Here is a 21913-nt window from a genome sequence, read left to right as displayed (position 1 = left end):
ATGAGATTGCATTTCTCACACACAAGTTCATTTCTAGTGGAGGGGGGAACATTTTAACTGGATGCTGTACCGGTGCTAAGAAATACTTGATTTGAAGCTGTGCACCTTTGACTTTTTCCATGGGAGTACATTTTTGTATACAAACAGACTAATTTTACCAATTTACATACATACACATCTAGAATAACCCCATTATTTTATAGTCCGTTGTTCCAGGTCCAGTGATTTAACATACAGCAGAATTGAACCCTTGCTTTTTCTCTTTGTAAGCACAGATTCATAGATAGAAGCTGTGCAGGTTCAGAAATTTGGTTAGCTCAGAAAATAGAGAAAACCATGTATGTATGGTAAGATTGGTATTTGTCACCTCTCCCCCCATTCCCTATTCCCTGAAGCAGGTTTTGTATCCGTGTTAAATGATATAACCAACTAGGGGTATTGCCCAGGGAAGTTAAGAATGATCCAGTAGTATTCACCAGCAAAACCCTGGGATGATTTTACCTCCAGAAGTAACACTTTACCCTTGTTTATTTGAGGTACTCAGCAATTCGATATGAAAATCTGAACTGTTTCTCTTTTTTTAAACTTAATTTCACAGTATCATGGAAAATTAGGGTTGGAAGGTACTTCAGTCATTTAGTCCAATCCCCTGCTCAAAGCAGGACCATCCGCAACTGTATCACCCCAGCCAAGGCTTTTGTCTAGCTTGGTCTTAAGAACCTCCAAGGATGGAGATTTCATAACTTCTGTGGGTAACCTGTTCCAATGTTTTACTACCCTCCTACTAAGATTTTTTTCCCCTAATATCTAACATTTTTCCTTGTTGTAACTTGAGACCATTGTTCCTTGTTTTGTCATCTGCCACCACTGAGAACAGTCTAGCTCCATCCTCTTTGGAACCAGCCTTCAAGCAGTTGAAGGCTTCTATTAAATCCCACCTCAGTCTTCTTTTCTGCAGACTAAATAAGCCCAGTTCCCTCAGGCTCTTCTCGTAAATCATGTCCCCCAGACCCCTAACAATTTGTATTCTCCTCTACTGGGCTCTCTCCAATTTGTCTACATCCTTTCTGTAGTGGGGAACCCCAAAATTTGTGGCTCCAGTAACCACCTCCTCTCAAATACAGTCTGTTCCTCATAAAAAAAACCCAAGTTACCTCCCCCCTTCATTTTATGTTAAATTGAAATGTTAATAAACAACACAAAGTTCAATTCATACTTCAAATCCAGACCTGGCTGCCCCCAAACTTTCTACTTCAAGACTAATTATCCTCAATCTTCTCTTTTTTTCTATAAAAGCACTTCCCACTTTGCTTATATCCAGGTGAAATAATGAGCCACCTGCCACAATAAGTCAGCCAAACCTTCTTAATTCTTTCCCAGCAGGGTCAAAATCTTGCTAACAGCTTCAGGCAAACACTGGCAGCTTGTTATAATTATGAACAGCAAAACTTCAAGCTGATCATCCTACTTAAATTAAACATATCATCATCAATATCATTAGCTCAGTGGGAATGGCAATCTTTGATTTTCTGCACTGCACTATCATAGTGTGTTTTCTTTTAGAATCCGATTACAAGATGATGTGCTTCACACACTCCACTTTGCTTTCCAGAAAGCTGATTTCATATTACCCAACTCAAAATACTTAGTCTGCCTGCTTACTTAATGAAGATTTCACTATATTCTTAACATATACTGCATCTCTACAATCATACTGAATATTGTATAATATACACTGAAGAAAAGTATTTGATAAACTACATAATCACTGAAAATAAAATAGTGACACTGGACTAATTCTCCAGTATTTAAGTTCATGTTCACCTTGCGTAATGGTTAACAACAGTGCAAAAGGAGTTAAAATTCTGCAAAACCAGATATCTTTAGTAGCTCCTACTGACTAATCTTTCACCTCCATTTTATTGCTAATGGCTACAAAAATGCAAGGTAGAGAAAAAAATCACGAGCATTCAATATGAGCTTAAAATAATTTCCAAATGTATATAACAAACAGGAATCAGCAGCTACTAGGAACAAAATATAATTTTGCCAACTCATAGTGGTTTTCTTAAAATATACCTGCTGGAGTCACATTTGTTTTGCTTTTCTTTTTACACTTATACAGCCTTTACATTTTAAATGTGGCCTCATTCTTATGCCTGGCTGCCTATCAGATGCCCATTTATCTTGGCTTGGGATCTGTACTAGTGCTGCTGATGCTGCCTGAGTGGCCAGACATTTGTTTCTTTTTGGCTTTCTTTTTTACCCAAGTTAGTACGTATCTTCCTTACATTCTTATTTTCAAACCCTGCCCATCAGGGCCTCATAGAATGGCACTGGGGTAAATCTTATCTAGCTTTGTTTCCCCACGTACCAAAGAAACCAAAAAAGGAAAAAAAAAACAAAAAAAACTCCACTCACAAATATTGCGTGTCTCAAACCATAAGATTATAGTTGCAGCAACCATGGAATTATCCCACATACAACTCTAGGAAGATTTTTGGGTCAGGGAAGTTATAAAACAGGTGGAAGAATTACTCCAACAGGCTTAAGAATGAAGAGAATTGTAGGCAGAGGTGCAGAAAAGTTCTGGTCAATCAAATCTTGGTCAAATCAGTAATGGAGAAAATAATAGCAAATACCCTTGATGCAAAGAAAAACTGGAAAGCTGTAGTATAGAACTAGACAGAATACCAATACTGGCATGGACTGTACACTGCCTTGCAAAGATGTAAGTTTCTTTACCAAGTTCTTTAATAGATCAAATTATGAGAGGAAGTGCCAGATGTATGGGGAAAGGGCTTATGGTGCATGATTTTAAATAAGAAAGAAGTTGTACAAGATGGTGGCAATTATAGAAGCATAAAATTCATGAACCATACCATGATACTACAGAAAGGGATCATCAAACAAAGTTTGAGAAGTCAAAACTGGAAGTAATAATCAGTTAGCATTCAGGCTAAACACATTATTGATGTGAGCTTTGCTGTAATGGAGAGGTACAGAGGAAACAAGAAAAATTTTCACCTGCTGTTTATTGATATGGAAGGTGCATATGACCATGTATCAATAAAAGTGACAGTGGTGCATGAGGAAACAACTTGTATAGGAAATCTATCTAAGATTTGTGCACAACATGCATAAAGGCTAAACAACATAAGTTTACTAGACAAGGTCTATATCAAAGGTCCATCATAAGTCCATTTCTATATTTTCTGGCTCTCAATACTTAGCAGAGGACATTTAGAAGGATGTCTCTGGTACAGTAGATTCCTACGTGATGTGGTTTTGATTGCAGAAACCAAATGAGAGATAGAGTGACTTGAGCATACAGAGGCATAGCTGGGAAAAGCCTGATGTATAATCAGTAGGTGGAAAAAAAATCATAGTACATACCACATGCATTTTCCTGTGACCGGGGGTACATCTACATGTGTGCTTTACTGCAGTTGACTAATTAGCTCTGCAGTACAGCATCACAGGCTACACATGCCTATATTAGGGTACAGTAAATTAATTAGCTCAACCATCAGTTAGTACTATCAGGGATAGTACTACATTATGGCAGAATCATTTACTGCAGTAAAACACACATGTAGACAGTGACTGGGTGGGGGACAGATTCCTGCCTGCCACATAGACATGTGGCTCCACAGGTTCTGCATCCTCATGCCCCAGCCAGCCCTTCTGCTGCCTTCTGCCACCCAGACCCTGAGGGTGACTCCACAAACCAGCTGCCAGCCCAGGGCTGCTGTCCCAAGTGAATGTGTAGACACTGTGCTGGGGAACAGTTGACTCCAGCTCAGAGAACTCCAGAGTTTATCATGTTGCATTACTTGAACATGTTAATGTACCCACAGTGTCACATTTGTGGCATAGAATAACCAGCATATACCATCTGCATGCAGGCTCAAATATCCAGAGTCTATTGTACAAGACTATAGAGAGAAATATGAAGAAATTAGTAACAGAAAAAGTAAGGCATGGATAAAGTGGAGGGAGGTAAATGGAGTGGCTTATGACAAGAAAATGGCAATTTGTGTGAAAGGAAAAATCTACAAGACTGTGATAAGGCCTATGTTATGGTATGGATCAGCAGGTTGGGGAAAAAAGAAACAACAGATGTTCACTATGATGGTGAGACAGATGAGGATACGGAAGTGAATTTATGGATAAGAAAGATCATGTAAGGAAAAAAAAAAGGATTGACAACAAGCAAAAGTAACATCTACAGAGGAAAAGCTGAGTAACAGCAGACTGAAATGGTTGGCCATACAGCCAGAAGGCCAGAAGACTATGTGGGAAAAGGAGTTCAGGTCATAAGAGCTGGGGAAAGTGAAGGGATTCAAAAAGAGGGGAAGACCCAAGATGATGTGATTAGAATAACAGAGACTTGGTCAAATAGCTTGCATAAGTGGAGCACTGTCACAGAACGGTAAAAACTGTTCAAGAAAGACAGGCAGGGAAGAAGAGGAGGAGGAGTTGTGCTTTATGTAAAAGAGCTGTATAATTGCTCAGAGCTCCATATAAAACTGAAGACAGCCCTGTTGAAAGTCTCTGGATTAAGGTTAGAGGGGAAAGCAATAAGGGTGGTGTTGTGGTGGGTATCTGCTATAGATCACCAGACCAGGAGGATGAGGTAGATGAGGCTTTTTTCAGACAACTAGGAAAAGTTTCCAGATCACAGTCCCTGGTTCTCATGGGGGACTTCAATCACCCTAACATCTGCTGGGAGGGCAATACAGCAGTGTGCAGACAATCTTGGACATTTTTGGAGAGCACTGGAGACAACTTCCTAGTGCAAGTGTTTGGAGAAACCAACTAGAGGCTATGCTTTTCTTAGCCTACTGCTCATAAACAGGGAAGAATTGATGGAGGATGTAGAAGTGGATGGCAAGTTAGGCAGCAGTGACCATGAGATGATTGGGATCAGGTTCCTGACAAAAGGAAGAAAGGAGAGCAGCAGAGTATGGACCCTGGACTTCAGGAAAGCAGACTTTGACTCCCTTGGGGAACTGATTGTCAGGATCCCCTGGAAGGCCAATCTGAGGGGGAAAGGAGTCTAGGAAAGCTGGTTGTATTATAAAGAAACCTTACTGAGGGTGCAGGAACAAACCACCCTGGTGTGCAGAAAGAATAGCAAATGTGGCAAGCAACTAGCTTGGCTTAGCAGAGAACTCTTTGGTGAACTAAAACACAAAAAGGAAGTTTACAAAAAGTGAAAGATTAGAAAAACAACTTAAAAGGAGTGTAAGAATATTGCTTGGGCATGCAGAGATGAAAACAGAAGACCAAAGCACAACTGGAGTTGCAGCTAGCAAGGGATGTGAAGTGTAGCAAGAAGGGTTTCTACAAGTATATCAGCAACAAGAGGAAGATCATGGAAAGTGTGGGTCCCTTATTGAACGGGGGAGGCAACCTAGTGACAGAGGAAGCAGAAAAGGCTGAAGTATTCACTGCCTTTTTTACCTTGGTCTTCACAGGCAAGGTCAGCTCCTAGACTAATGCACCGGGCAGCACAGTTTGGGGAGCAGGTGAGCAGCCCTCAGTGGTAAAAGAACAGGTTAGGGACTATTTTAAAAAGCTGGATATGTACAAGTCCATGGGGCCAGATGCAAAGAATCTGAGGATGCTGAGAGAGTTGGCTGATATGATTGCAGAGCCACTGGCCATTATCTCTGAGAACTCATGGTGATCAGGGGAGGTCTCAGATGATTGGAAAAGGGCAAAGTATAGTGCTCATCTTTAAGAAAAGGAAGAATGAGGATCCAGGGAACTACGGTTCAGTCAGCCTCAGTCTTAGAAAAATCATGGAGCAAGTCCTCAAAGAATCCATTTCTAAGCACCTGGAGGAGAAGGAGGTGATTTGGAACAGTCAGTATGGATTTGCCTAGGGCAAGTCCTGGTTTCTATGATGAAACAACCTGCTCTGGGTGTGCAGGAAAAAGAGTAGATGTAATATACCCTGACTTTACCAAAGCTTTTGATACCATCTTCCACAGCATTTTTGCAAGAAAGCTGAGGAAGTATGGGTTGGATGAACAGATTGTAAGGTGGATAGAAAGCAGGCTGGATTGTCAGGCTTAATGAGTAGTAATCAATGGCGCAATGTTTAGCTGGCAGCTGGTATCAAGTGGAGTGCCCCCGGGATTGGTCCTGGGGCTGATTTTGTTCAATATCTTCATTAACGATCTGGAAGATGGGATAGATTGCACCCTCAGCAAGTTTGCGGATGACACCAAGCTAGGGGATGTAGTAGGTAGACTGGAAGGTAGGGCTAGGATTCAGATTGACCTAGACACATTGGAGGATTGGGCCAAAAGAAATCTCATGAGGTTTAAGAAGGACAAGTGCAAAGTCCTGTACTTAGGATGGAAGAATCCCATTCACCGCTACAGCCTGGGGACTGAGTGGCTGGGCAGCAGCGCTGCAGAAAAAGTCCTGGGGGTTACAGTGGACAGTAAGATGGATATGAGCCAGCAGTGTTCCCTTGTTGCCAAGAAAGCTAGCAGCATACTGGGCTGCATTAGTAGAAGTATTGCCAGTAGATTGCAGGAAGTGATTATTCCCCTCTATTCGGTACTGGTGAGGCCACATCTGGAGTACTGTGCCCAGTTTTGAGCCTCCCACTATAGAAAGGTTGTGGACAAATTGGAAGGAGTCCAGCAAAGAACAATGAAATTGATTCAGGGGCTGGGGCACCTGACTCATGAAGAAAGGCTGAGTGAACTGGATTTATTTAGTACCATCAGGAACGCATGGTTATTTTTATATGCTTCATCACCATAGCAGTAAGCTACATTGCTGTAACTCGTTCTTACAGTGACATAGCCATGGCGTCACAGTTACTGCCTGCCAAAGCTATTTTGCCATAGTGATGAGCTACGGTGATGTAGCTCATTGCTATGATGACATAGCATCTTGTGTAGATGTGTCCAGAGAGGATTTGATAGCAGCCTTTAACTACTTAAAGGGTCAGTCCAAAGAGGATGGAGCTAGACTGTTCTCAGTGATGACAGGTGACAGAACAAGGAGCAATGGTCTCAGTTGCAGCAAAGGAGGTTTAGGTTGGATATTAGGAATAACTTTATCACTAGGAGGATAGTGAAGCACTGGAACACATTACCCAGAGAGGTGGTGGAATCTCCATCCTTAGAGGTTTTTAAGGCCCAACTTGACAAAGCCCTGGCTAGAATGAGCTAGTTGGGAATAGTCCTGCTTTGAGCAAGGGGTTGGACTAGATCAGCAGTTCCCAACCTTTTTATGCCATGGCCCAGAAAACTGTGGACTGGAAGTGTCCATGGCCCAGCAAACTGTGGACCACCATGCAGAGCCCCATAGCCAGAATTTCCGGCTGGAACACAGGTAAAGCTAGTTCCAGCCCCCCAGGCAGGGGAGTGGCCCAAACTGCTGCCATGGGCCCTGCAGGAGGAGTCATAGCCTCTCCACCTGGCTCTGCAGGGCTGCAGTTTGTGGACTGGCAGTCGACCCTTCATGGGCCAGCACTGGTCAGATTTCAATAAAAATATGGATATATTGATACGACTTTTATGAGGTAACTATACACAGCATTAGTTTATTCCAATGCCATATGAGACCTCATTTGAGAAGAACAATTAAAAGCGCATACTGAAGCTCAGTTGAAGTTAATGAGATTTAAGCATGTGCTTAGAGACAGGGACTCTACTATGCCCTCTTTACATGCTATCCATCCAAATATATTAAATGCACTAGCACTCTGAAATAGCATCTCTTTCTCTTCATCTGCTTTCTCAGTCAGGAAAACCACTACACTTAATTCCTTTTCCATATGTCTTGTATAACACACTGTCATATAAACTGTCATTGCCACCAAACCAAACATGTGGGAAATTTGCATCAAAAGGTAATGTGCAATGCATCTACAGGCAATAGTTCTATGAAAGTTTTGCAGAATGGCACAGCATGCTCAGCATCCAACTCTATTATGTTAACAGAACTGTACCATTTAAAAGTATACTACCAAAAAAGCCAAAAACACCTCCTATCACTTACCCACTATATGACTTTCTCTCACAAATATGTTTAAATCAGGCACAGAAATTTTCCAGCCAAGATCAATGGACATGTATAGCAAATGGGTTGACTTACAACATTAAAATGCCAGTTTGTTTTATGCTGTTATAAATACATCCTATCATGTCTTTACATTTTATGACCTCTATTTTATTTCTAGGTAGCTTCACATATGACACATCCGATTATTCATGTCAAGAATGTAAAACTACCACTATTTCAGTAAAAAGTGCTTACCATCATTTATGACAAAGAAATTTTTCCTGACCTATTATTTCACTAAACATAACCAGAGTTTTATAAGACATTGATGTTTGGGGACATTTTTTCTCTATCAAGCATATTTACCTTACGAAAGATATACTAGTATACGGACATGATCGTGTCAAAGAGCCACTTGGCTCCATACAAGATGTTTTATTACATACCTTCAATAAAATGAAGCTATCTTCCAATTTTGGATATTCAGATTATGTTCTTTTTAATTAATGTTTATGCAACATTTTGAAGATGACAAGTGATACAATACAATACTTATGTGCTTTTTATTCTCATTTTTGTAGAAGAAATTCTCTTCCCTAATTTGTGTAGGTAGAAGCCTGACTTTAATTGGGCTATGTGTAGGTTCACAGTATGTTCATCACCAGCAATTCCACAAATCTGTTTTCCTGTCTTATGGGCCCTCTATATCCAACTTCCTCTTTCTACTGCCCCTAAGTAGAAACAAGCAATCTGTAGACCAATTTGTAGAAGGGCTTCACTCTTGCAAATAAGAAGCAAGATACGCATGACTGGTATGGGTTACAAGATAAGATATAAATATTGGAGAACTTGCTTACTTCAGGGCAACCCTCAGGATAGATAGACCCTAAATATCAGTATCAACGCAAACTCAAGTTATTAAATATGACAAATGAAACTGATTTACATTATTCAATGAGTATGTTTTAAATGTACTCCTGGATAAAACTACAATTAAGTATAAAATCCTCCTCTCTTGATTCACACTTCAACTCAGTGAAACTACTTATAAGTTTAACAACAGGAGGAGCTGCAGTCTTATTATACCAGCACAGTGCTCCAATCATGTTGTCATTGAATCAGTATCAAAACTCTCATTTCTTTAGCTGGATCAAGTTGGGCCCTAATTTATCAACATGGGAGGTTGAATGCTCCACCCTTTGTCCAGCACACAATAAAATAAACTTATGAATAGACACCGACCCCTGAAGCAATATAGATATTACCGATAAATATGAGAAAAAATGCTCTACTTTTTGCCTTCTTTTTTATTCCGCTAATATCAAAGTAAAGACATCACCACTAAAAATAACCAAGTGAAAAAAGGATCCCAGAATATGGTATAATGTTTTATTAATGCATAATTACATACATTTGTCCCAACTCAGCAACTTTAAAAGGCGGCACTGTTATTGTTACAGCCTTAACTTATACCACCTTCAGAAAAATGAAATTTTATAAATCTCATAATTTAACTGTGATGTGTCTCTTCCTAAAGCAATGATGTCTGTAAATGGTTTCAAAAGTTTTCTGTAAATAATAAGATACAGATAATTTCTAACAACTTATATTTTTTGCCTTGTTGGATAATTTTGTAACACATTCTGAGAAGACACAAACTTAATTGTTTAGTAGGAATTTTCTTCTCTGAATCTTAGCAAACTTTAATATATATGCTCTGCCTCTTCTCCCTCCTCCTGTATTTTGAAGGTAGCTAATAGGGCTGTGAGAAATTTTGTGAGCCGTTTTGTTTCAGAGGTGTTTCAGAACCCAAAACACCGAATCCAAATTGAAATGGAAGGCCCAGAAACATCTCTGAAATGGAACGAGGCATTCGAAAATGTTTCAGAAACATTTCAGAAATGTTTCAGAAAATTTCATTTTCAGAGCTGGGTTTTGCAGGGGCTGCACGGGATGGGCAGCAGTCGTAAGGAGACCCCGGCATAGATCTCTGCTCCCTGCGGAGCCAGGTCACACAGCAGGGCAGTGTTGGTCCCTGCCATGTGACCTGGCTCTGTAGGGCACAGAGATCTGGGGCAGTGTAGGGCAGGCAGTGGCAGTGATGAGACCCTGGTGTTGCTCTCTGCTCCCTGAGGAGCCAGGGACCAGCACTGCCCTGCTGCATGACCTGACTCTGCACAGAACAGAGATCTGCACAGGGATCTCCTTGCCACTGCTGCCTGCCTTACATTGCTGGGGCAGTGTGGGGTGGGCAGAGCTGGCAAGGAGACCTCTGGCACAGATCTCTGTTCCCTGTGGAGCTGAGTCATGCAGCAGGAACTAGCAGGCTTGCTCTGTGCTGCTGCCCTGCCCCATGACCCGGTGTGACAGGGATCAGAGATCCACATGGGCGTCTCCTTGCCTGCATGGAGGGCAGCAGCCATCCCCCTCCCCATGGCCCCATACTGCTCCCAGCTAGGGCCCCAAGATCTGAAACTGAAACAAAACACAGCCATTTCGCACAGCCCTAGTAGCTCAATCTCACATGGTAACTATTATTCAATGCCAAATCATAAAATGTTTCTGTGTGATGTCATTGGACCTGTTCCAGTTCACAATGAACTCGGTGGCTAATTTCTCATTTATTTTTATTAGTGAACAGCTACTTTAGTGGTAGAAGCAGGAATGAAGAACCTCATGTCAGCCCTTATCTTACAAAGAACAGCACACAGCTACATAGTGGGCAAGTCTACACGCATGCATTAACTAAAGTGCGTTAATGCGCATTAAATCTAGTACCCCTGAGTGCCTGTACATGAAAATGAAGGTTGCTCCAATATACTGTACATCAGAGCACATTCTGGAGTATGGCAATTACTGCACTCCAGTAGCCTCCTGCATCTCGTGTATCAGCATCCCACACTTAGAAATGGTGGCAGGGGCACTTGAACTAAAGCTTGTTGAATGAGTTTTAGTTCAAGTACCTCCATTGCCATTTTTAAGTGTGGGGATGCTGATGCATAAAACACAGAGGCACTTTAATTGGAGTGGCTCTTGGAGCCGCTCTAATTAAAGTACCACCTCCCCCCACCTCCAGAGCACACATAAAAGTGCCCTCCATGGTGAGGTACTAGGAAAATGTGTGTTAGCCTGTCTTAATGCACATTAACTAAAGAGCACACACTTTTATACATGCTCCAGGGGTAGAGGGGCGATGCTTTAGAGAAATTCCAAGAGCACGCTGGATTAACTGAGTCTACTCCAATGCGCTGGAATTCCAGTACGTTGGAACAGCATCTGCGCTCAGGTATAGGCACCCATGATTAAAGTGATACCTAATGCACATTAGATTATTTTAATGAACATTAAATAGCATGTTTTTTTAGTTACACTTTAATGTGCATTAAAATAGGTAGGATACTGCACATTAAATCACATGTATAGACATGTCTGCTGCCTGTCCTTTTTTGCACTTTCAGATTCACCTGTAGGGAGCAACTTTTAGTTCCGGAAACATTGGAGTGTTAGTAAGTTACTGGTCTACCAACAGCAACATTCAAAGAGAAAAAGAAATTAATATAGTTGCAAGGCTAGATATTTCTTTTGCAATTTTACTAGACCTCCCAGGGAGCTTCTTCAATCTGTAAATGTTTTTGAAGTTCTAACTATTATGTTGTTGTTCTTCCATAACTTAAAGAATTAGTTTGTCAAACATTACTCAGAAGGAAACTTAGAGAGCTTAACAACATACAACATATGCAAAGAGCCACACAGTTTAGGAAGGAATATCAGAGACTTATTCATGCCTTAAGCAAAGTTTGATGATAATGAAAAGATTCAGATTCAGAAAAATTACTGTAGCGACATGGCATTTGGTCAACAATTCCTCAGCTGATTGCACACTTACAATTAACTAATTAACTCTCTTGTCAGAATAATGCTTGGAAAAGAGACTAGTAGACATAAAATTACTTTAAGTTCTGGAAACATCGTTCTCAAAATGCTGGGGAAAGAACTGCCAAATATCTGTAGTTATCTCTGTACATGAAAAGATTAGGTTTCACAATTGATTGCAAATTTAAAGAAGCAGAATCCTACACTCGGTTTATTAAAAGAAATGAAGGCAGAAGGCAACACTTTATTCATAGTGTGTAAAAATGAATTTGGGGACACATGGGGGAAGGAATATAGTAACAGATTTCAAGGAGAGTCCCTATACTTATATATTAGTCCCCATATTATATACTGTATATCAGTTTCTTGTGTGGAAGCTTTCAGTATCAGATGGATATCCAATAAAAAAGACTGCTTACATTACCCAAGAGACATTGCCAGTAAAGCACTATAAGAAGAGAAAAAGAGCACAAAGGTAAAATTGTAAGAACACATTGGTTGCTATGGTGTTGCACATGGATGTAACTTCCTGACATTGTCTTAACTAATGAAGACCCCTATTTTCCACTCTGTAGTTTGCCTAGCATACTTTGACATAGATGGTACTAAGATAGTGGCTCTTATTCATTCATTCATTCATTTATCTATTTTTAATAAATAAACCATTTGCCAACACCTGTTCAGTGAGCAAAGTCTAGAAAAACAAGGAAGAAGACAGTTTTTATTTTTCTCATGATATGCTTTAGACTGTACTCAAAACAGTGACTTATTTTGGTAAACACTAAACACTAATTTGTGACTGACAATTTTATTTGACTTCCTTCAGATAACTGTAAATTATAAATCATAGAATTATTTATATTCTAATTAGGCTTTAACAGGAGGGTGTGAAGAAGTCTAACAGTGTCTGCCAATAATCTTTGTCACCTTTTCTTCAGTGGCTTGAAACATGAATAATGAGGCTTCTGCTAATTATCGTAATGAAGGATTAGGCAGATAAAGTTTTACACTGCTTTGAACATGTAAAGTGCTAAGGAAGTGTGAAGTATTATTATTTATATTTCCTGTTTTGGCTAAAGGTTTTTTTGCGTGAAACAAATTAAAAGAAGGAAGGATAAGGATCTGCTAAAGCAAAAAAGAGAAATTGACGCATTGATCTTCTAGAGGCTGTTCTACACACCATTTACTTCAATTAAGGGTGTTTTTACTTGGGTTTAATTAAATTGATACAACTGTAGTGAGGCCATAGTGCACATACCTGTGTCCTGGTATAACTTCATTCACAAAAGAGAGGTTGCAAAAATGTATAAATCAATAGAGACTAAAGGAGTACAAAAGTGAGTAGGCAAAACTTTATGGAGTTCCTGAACTTCATGCATGGTGGGGAAGCAGGGTAGTTAAGTTTAAATATTCATTTAAGTGCTTTGATGGATGATGGCCAGGGTACACTGCATGTTGCTGGATGACACAGAGAAAAAGATTAGCATCAATTAATAGCTGTCAGCTCTATCAGATGGTAGGGCAAGGAGTGGCATGACCATGGTAAATGGAGATAGACTTTGTTTTGTTTTCCATTTTTTTTCAACACAGAGGTTGTCCCTTCAAGTCTGAGCTAAATCATATTGGTGGGGAAGACTGGGAAGCCTGGACTGCTGTGTGTAGCATGCTGCATCTGTTCTGATAATACAGATAGAAAGACTTCAGTTTTTAGGACTGTCATCTTTTTAGCGGGGGAAATGCTTTCAAATTATTTAGCTTGATTAAAGAGGACAATGGCTGAGATAAAAGGGTTTGCAATGTAGGGTATATTTTTCATACCAGATTTAAGTGTACATTCCATCTTCTTTAGCAGTGTTGACTCAGTTGATCTTGGTATCCTATCAAGACAAGCTATAAAATATTCCTAGATATATGGCTTAATTATGAGTGCCCAGTTCCTCTGACATCTCCAGCTGAAGTCTCTAGTAGCTGCACAGATTTAGCCTCTCTTAAAATTAGATCCAAACAATTGTTGAATTGGATAACTTATATGAACATTATTGTGTATTTTAATAGGAAACATTTTCATTAAACACATTCATATCTTTTGGGCAAGATATTAGGAAGTGGCCAGTGACTGAAAGGATATGACGTTTCAGGGGATTGAAGACCAGGTCATGAAAAGAGCTAAAGTGGAATTTAGGCACCTATGTCCAAAATTTAGATCCTGAAACACCTGTTCAGTTGTTGCCTTCAAGTCTTTGGAGCAAAAACTGGAACCCAAGTTTCCCCTAAGTCCTTTTGGGATGTATAGCTTTCCCTGTGCTCTGTACAAGGCCATACAGACATAGATGTCTAACCCTATGTTGCGATGCAGAGAATCTTGTCCTATGTAGTCAGTATGTTATGAAAGTCAACCTCTCTTCATTAATTTTTTTAAAGTCAGATACTTAAGAATGGATTCTTAAGTGAATTTACAAGCCACTGCTGAAAATCTTAGCCTTATTTTGCAAAGCAGTTATTTTCAATCCCTCAAGGCATTTGGGGGACACATAACCAGGTAAAACAATCCTAGTAGTAAACAGACGACAACAAAAAGATATACAACATTTAATTAAATTGTCATTAAATACTTTAGTATTAGTATGAATACATTTTCTGCTCAGCAGTTCCACAGCAGAGGAATAAACTATGGCTCACTTGTGATGACAGCAGGATTATCCTAAATGAACTCATCATCTGAAATCAGCAATAAACCTATGTCACATTTTGGTAAGCTTTTCTTCTTAAGTTGGTATTAAAGCTGCCACTTTTTGCTGTGGTCTCTTAAACCCCTGTCTAAAAGGCTAATAGAACATGTGCTTTTCTGGTTAGTCTTGCATGACTAAGTCTAAGATGACTAAGACATTTTTCCTCAATCCATCCAAATTTATATTGCCATCATTGGTTACTAAAATGCAACAGTGTACTTCCCTTTGATGGATCAGGTGCTTTGTCAGGTGACTGAGTGACTTTCCTTTTCCTAAAGATCCTTAATCTTAATTTTAAATTTGCCTTGTCTAGCTTTACTGATGAAGCCATACTTTTAGGCTTCTGTTATTCAAATACAATATCCAGGAAAAGTACTTTGCCTTCTAGATTCAATTTTCTTATTGAAATAGCTTTCCCTGTATTTCAAATAGCAGCTTAATATCAGGTGTGGTACAACTGTCTCATTTAATAAGAACAAGGATGTAAAAATAGTACCTTTTCAGACCATTGTCTGCAGCACTGATTAATATGCTGAGGGGGAGGGGAAAGGACTGTGGGGCGGGGCAGATTGAGGACCCAGCCCTATTCCAACTCTCTCTCTTACTGCTGGGGCACATGCCCCAGAACTGCATGGGGCGGGGTGGAGTGGGGTGGGCTGCAGATGCTCCCAGCAGAGGCTGGGGCTGCGTGGGGTGGCAGCGGCAGCACTGGGACTGGGGTTATGGGGGGCTGCAGCCATCTAAAAATTTGATGTAGCCCCTCCAACCCTCTCCCATTGCCGCCACCACCTGGCCTGACTGCAGCCCCCAGCCTCCACCGGGAGCAGCTGAGCACCATCTCGTAGCCTCTTTCCCCCCACCACCAAGGGCACGGGGGCCATGTGTCCTGGATTTGCACACGGGAAATCAGGAGAGTAGGCTGCTGCTGTAGGCTAGTGCTAGGAGGCAGTGCTGGGCTGTTCCTGGCAGAGGCTGGGGATTGTGGTCAGGCCAAGTGATGGCAGCACTGGAATGGGAATGGGGGTGCTACAGCAATTCTGTGGGAGGCTGCTGCCCCCAATAGCCCCACTCTCAGTGCCACCACTGTATGGTCCCAGCCTCTGCCGGGAAGAGCCCAGCCCCAGCTGGCAGCAGTAGCCCACCCTACCTGTGCAATTCCAGGGGCACCCCCCTCCAGTGTCCTCCCGAGGATCATGACCTCCCAGAGAGTATGCTCCCCCCTCCCTGTATCACCCAGATGAGCTGCTCACAGTTCCATCCTGCCCTGGATGTGCAAGGTCTGTCCCTGATCCATCTCATTCTCTCGCTCACCACCGCTGCAGCTGCCCTGTGTTTGTGGGGGGACATAATCCCCCCCCGATCTGTGTGAGGCAGAGGTGGCTTCCACTGTGGGCTGGGCTTTGTGCCCCAAACCATGCTACGGCTGGCCTGGGAGCGGCTGGACGCACAAGGCATTGGAAGTACGTGGCCGGACCAGATGCACACATGCCATCTGGGCTCAATCCTCCCTGCTCGACTGGGGCCCCACTTACTGGGCTGCTTCTGCACTCTGTTTCTCACCACAGGGGCCTCAATCTGGCCCGCTTCCCTTCCCCCACCGACTGACCTGCTGGGCTGGGGGGGCACATGCCCATGCTCAGCCCCTCCCCGCCTGGAATGACTGCAAGAGGCTCTGGGTTCAACAGGTCAGTCCTGATTGACTAGTGTCTGGTAGGTGACCACTGGTCTACAGGCTGATTCCTAGAACAGTTCCACAAGAGAATCTGGACTGTGGGTGTTATTACATATTAAAACTCATACATGCTAATTCTAAGCAATGTTAGGTGGTATAAAAGTTAGCAAGTGCTGTGAGCAGTCACACTTCAAGGACCCTAACATGCACAATCGTGACTTTCCACTGGCAGGCCAGCAAAGCAAAGACATGGCTAGGAGCTACCAAGTTTGCCCTGTGACTTCTGCTTCTTCAGTGGTTTCCTGCTCACTTGCCCCCTCCCACCAGAGATTCCCATTCTCCCATGGCTGCCCAGTGCTCTTTCAGTCCAGGGACAGTAAAGTTCTGGATGTCAGGTCATCTGCATTCAGCCATGCTCCCCCAGCTATGCTGTTTATATTGTACTACTTATCTATGTCACACGCACACACAAAAAGAATATGGTGTTGTTAGATGTTGTATTTCCCATGTATTAAATGCTCTTAAAATGGGAATGTCCACACATTAACCCAGGAAAAGACAAGCTAAGTGCTCTCTGAGCATCTCAAAGTTATGTTTCTTTGGACAAGGATTATCTCCAACTGGTGTTAGGCAGCACATGTTGCAATAATAGTCTGCTCAATGGGGTCAATTCCAGTAATTTTCTGTCCTCCAGTATTCCAAGATGTAATACTCCCCACAATATTTAGTTTGCCCTATGCTTTAGTGATAGAGAGGATAAATGAGAAATATCACCAATTTCCAACATCCTTCTATTAGTTTTCTCTGTTCGTAAGCCAAGATTAGATGGAAATGTTCACATTACCCTCATCTGTCCAGATCAGGGAGATTAACATATGCAATATGGGTAAGTAAAACTTTCCACGTCCACTTAAGGATACTTTTTAGTAACTTACATTCACCTAATTTTACATACAAATGCACTATGTACCAACACCATGAACAAGGCATTATTCCAGTACATATTTGCCTATTATTTCTCTTGAAACATAAAAGAAAAGGACTTAATCAAAAGCACAGACAGATAAAAAGATTGCATTTTGTCAAATTTAAGTGTTGCAGTAGCAACTGAATGTGAGATTTCCTTTTCTTGTTTCTTTGGAAGACACACCTCTAGTATTATGATAACAACATAACAAGCTAGGACTCTCAATCTGTTCTCTTTAAAGTGAATGGTTAAGGCTAAAAAAAATTCCAGTTCCAATCTCTTGTAAAACTATATAGGACTAAAGCAAAGGACTAGAATCACTGTTGTACAAAATAGTCAATTAGCATGCAATTATGCTGCTGAATATTAATAGGTACCTTTACAGTAGTTGGTATTGATTCACTGCAAACAGCACCATTACCTTTGTCCTTTCTTCTTTTTTTAGGTTTTGTTTTTTCTCTCTTATTTTAAATTTACTGAAATTGCTATAGAACTATTAAATGAGCAAATATTTCTGAAAACAGCATAAAAATGGCTGGAATTCAATAAATATAAACACTTAAATATTAAAGCGAGCAGAATGAATTTCAGTATGTTTTCAAATTGGTTTTCTTCAGAGCATAGTTTTGTTATTTGTCCAAATAAAATGGATTTTGAGTGGGTGGCAGTCTTAAGAGACATGCTGCACTGTTTCAATGGCTTTGTGAACTTGGAAAGGTATTATGAATAATGGATTTGCTGTGCTCTTAGACACAGTGCCACAACAAAGACAATATCATTCTGGTTGTCTAATAAGCTGCTGCTGAAGTAAGGAATAAAAAGCCTCACCTACTGGTCTAACCTACAGGTGATATCATTTTTATTCAGTGCATTTTTCAAAGCTGTCTTGGCAAACTGCTGCATTGTCTCTGTCTGCTTTTAGAGGGAGAAACCACCAGAAACACAGCATGTGTGATGCTAAATTCCAAAGTTCATTTCACTGTTTTCATTTTCTGCTTTCCTCTTGAGGAACCAACCTTTCAGAAGACAGATATGTTAGATTATTAGCCCAAAAAGGACTCTCCTGATTTTGAGGTTCTACTTGGAAGGGATTGTATTACGCTATTTTAAGTATTATGCGTGCAGTTGCATATCTTGGAGTCAAAATTTCCTAGACGAGTTTCAAGGAGCAATACTAGGCAATGCCCTGATATCTTACCTTGGAAGTGAGTTCTCCACTGCCTGACCTACTTTTTTTGTGATAGAAGGAATTAAGATAAACCAGTGTTATTAGAAGAGAAGGATTAAGCTATCAACCAAGGATTAACCCCATAAATCAGCATGAAACAAGTAGCCCATTAGATCAAAGATTCCTTTATTCAAACTCTATTTCAAATGAATAAATAAAAACTTAGGCCACATCCAGGTGTGCCGCCACTAGTTGTTCCTAGGGAACACCTGTGAGGCACACTCTGGCACATGGCAAGTTACCCCAGGGGTGGTAGGGGAGACTGGGGCCAGCACTGGGCTGGCCCCAGCAGCCTTACCTGGGGTCCTGGGGGCTTCCTGAGGCTGCAGCAGTGACAGTTCTGCTGCATGGAGCCTGGTCAGCAGCCGCAGCGCAGTGCTGGGTGGCCCAGCTCCAGTTTTGAGTGGCACGTGCTGTCCCCATGTGCACCACTCTGCTTTTTTTTCTCTATAGGGGATATCCAGGGGTCAAAAAACCCTTTGCGCTGCTCCCAGAGAACAACTGAACATGTAGTATGTGTTACCACAAACGTGTCTATGGCACCACATATCTCACAGCTGCACTTGTCTGGATGCGGCCTTAGAGTTTATACTACTACTGATCCAGTTTCAGAACTGATAGAACACGCACCCTGTTACCTGAAATCTACAAAAGGACACAGGGAATGTTTAAATGCCATTTTAGGTGTTCAAGTAAATGTAAAACCTCAAAATCCCTGTTTTATTGCCATGTAACAGGGCAGTTCGGCCCTTTAAGGGAGGTAGCCAGACCTGGGGCAGGAACCCAGCTTTGAGAGATGAGGTGGAAGTTGAAAGCCAAAATGGAGAGAGAACAAAGAGCTTGAGCTAGGGGAAGGAGTAGTTTGCAGTCAGGAAGCAAACTGAAACCCAAAAGAACTTGGCTCTAGAAAAGGCCAGAACTAAAGAGGTTTCTCTTGCTGCTTTACTTTTTCATTTGTTTGCTTGGACCAAGAATTATTGTTTTGTATTATGAGGGCTGGCTGAGGGACTCCCAAGGGGGCAAAGTGAGACAGAAACTGCAAGCATCTAAGCCCACTTATAAACTATTCTGTAGTTTGGCTGAAAGAATCTTAAATGAGCAAAAGCTGCCTGCACACCAGCAGGAACTTCCACCCACTTACATGCTATCTAACTAAAGTCTGTAGATGCCAAAACTTACATCATTAATGTTCTGTCTGAATCTAAAGGTCTGATTCTGACCTTAGTTTTGACAGTACTGAGCATCTCAACACTTCTCTCATTTCTACACCCCAGGAATTTAGGCATTCCTCTTACTTAATCTGCTTCTCTGACCTAATCTGGTACATGTTCTCAGTATACTCAACACAAAGTACAGCTGGTGCCCCCTTTATCTAAGAGCTCAGTGGTTAGAGTACTCAGGATGGAGGAGTGCAGCATGGGATCCACACCACTGCTACTGGAAGAAAATAAAAACAGTGCAGCTGAAAGTAGGCTGCTAGTGAAAGGATGGAAAAGCTCCATGATTGAAACTGAGTAAATTCAACTGGCAGCAAGACTAGCTGCAAAGGACATCAGGTGCAAGTAGCATGGTTAGACAGGCTGCAGGATTCAGCCTTCAAACTATGGGCAGCAGAACATGAGGCTGCTGATTAAGGTGTTAGTAGCACCTGGGCCCTGTTACCTGAAATCCCAGTTAGGTGACTGGAAGAGGGAGGTGAAAGAGTCATATAAGCCTGAGCCTAGGACTAAAGGCTCAGACTGGCCATGATCTGATAAATGAAGGCCTCTGCTGAACAAAGAATCATAGAGAAGTAGGGCTGGAAAGAACCCCATAGGTCAGAGTCCAACCCCCTGCCTGAGGCAGGATCATCTGTCCAAACCATCCTATACTAATCCATAGTTTAATCCCTTAGTAAAACTATCAACCCTGACTCCACACAAAATATAACATCCTAACCTGCCACAGGTAAAGCAAGGGGATCACAATAGCCAATGGCCTGCTTCCGTAAAAAAGTTTTTAATACATTCTCAAGAGATTCCAGGTAGAGGGCAATGCCCCCTGCTACAGAGGAGGGCAAAAACCCTCACAGTCCTTACCAATCTGACCATGGGGTCAAAGTCCTTCCTGGCCCTAAATATAGTGATTGGTCTGACCCTGAGCAGAGAGGCAAGACCCTCTAGCCAGGAAACTCCAGCTTTAAGTCATCTTGGAAAGATCAAATGTTTAATTGTTTTCTTATTCTAGAGGTTATGTTCTGACTGGTGGCTAGGGAATGGCTGAAAAGGGCAGTTTTGAAGGCCACAGGTGGGGTGCCTGGGAAGCACTCTTCACCATATGGGGCTGTCATCTTCCACCACTGAGAACAACCCAGCTCCATCCTGTTTGGACCCACCTTTCAGGTAGCTGAAGGCTGCTATTAGCGCCCTCCCCACCCCCCCTTCAGTCTTCTCTTCTCCAGACTAGATAAGGCCAGTTCCCTCAGACTCTCTTTAGAAGTCCTGTTCTCCAGCTCCCCTACCACTTTCATGGCCCTCCACTGGACTCTCTCCCATTTCCCCACATCCTTTCTGTAGGGAGGTGGGGGCAAACTGAACACAATACTCCAGATGTGGCCTTTTACTTTACAATATTTAGATGATATTTAAAGTATAAGGAAATCAGTCTTTCAATATTAATGAGAGAAAATGCTCACAAAGACATTTAAATAGGCAGATATAATTAAAGCAACACTGGGAATGGTATTGCTGATTCCACTTGAAAAGCTTCTAACAATTACTTTACAGAAAGGTGTCAACTCACCCTGTGCTCTGGGCTGGAAGTGAACTGCTTAGCTCCTCAAGGGCCAGATCTCTGGAGCAGAAGAGGCCAGCAGCAATGGCAACAGTGGGCCCAGCAGTGGCAACGCAGGGCAAGCAGCTGCTTGCCACAGCCAAGGAAGTACAAGTGGTGGTAAGCCAGTCAGCCACAGGACAATCAGGGCTGTGGTAGTACAGTCCTCTCTTGCATCCCTTGCCACCAAGGGCCATGTCCAATGTGGCCTTGGGGCCCTGATTTCTACATCAAGCCATGCACAGTTAGTCATGCCCCTAAGTTCCTTGGCCAGATAAAATAAGTCCACAGGCTGGATCTGGTCCATGGGTTTGACATTTGAAACCCCTTCCTTATAGGAAATTTTTCATAGAATCATAGAAGTAGGGTCGGAAGGGACCTTGTAGATCTTCAAGTTGGACCTCCTGCCTAGGCAGGAGAAAAACTGGGCTCAAATGACTCCAGCCAGGTAGGCATCAAGCCTCTTCTTAAAAGACCCCTGGGGTAGGAGCCAACACCACTTCCCTAGGAAGTTGGTTCCAGATCCTAGCCACCCTAACTGTTTAGTAGTTCTTGCGGATGTCTAATCTAAACCTACTCTCCAATAACTTGTGGCC

The 21913-nt window shown here is 41.9% G+C and overlaps 1 protein-coding gene across 2 annotated transcripts in view; it reads right to left on the bottom strand.

Moving 5' to 3' along the window:
• Positions 1 to 21913, bottom strand: part of SPAG16 (sperm associated antigen 16) — a 924455-nt gene that overhangs the window by 304088 nt on the left and 598454 nt on the right. The window lies entirely within an intron of this gene.

This window comes from Crocodylus porosus, unplaced genomic scaffold (genome assembly GCF_001723895.1).
Source record: "Crocodylus porosus isolate Cpor-Errol unplaced genomic scaffold, CroPor_comp1, whole genome shotgun sequence".
NCBI classification, from domain to species: domain Eukaryota; kingdom Metazoa; phylum Chordata; order Crocodylia; family Crocodylidae; genus Crocodylus; species Crocodylus porosus.
This window is presented reverse-complemented; position numbering and strand designations above follow the sequence as displayed.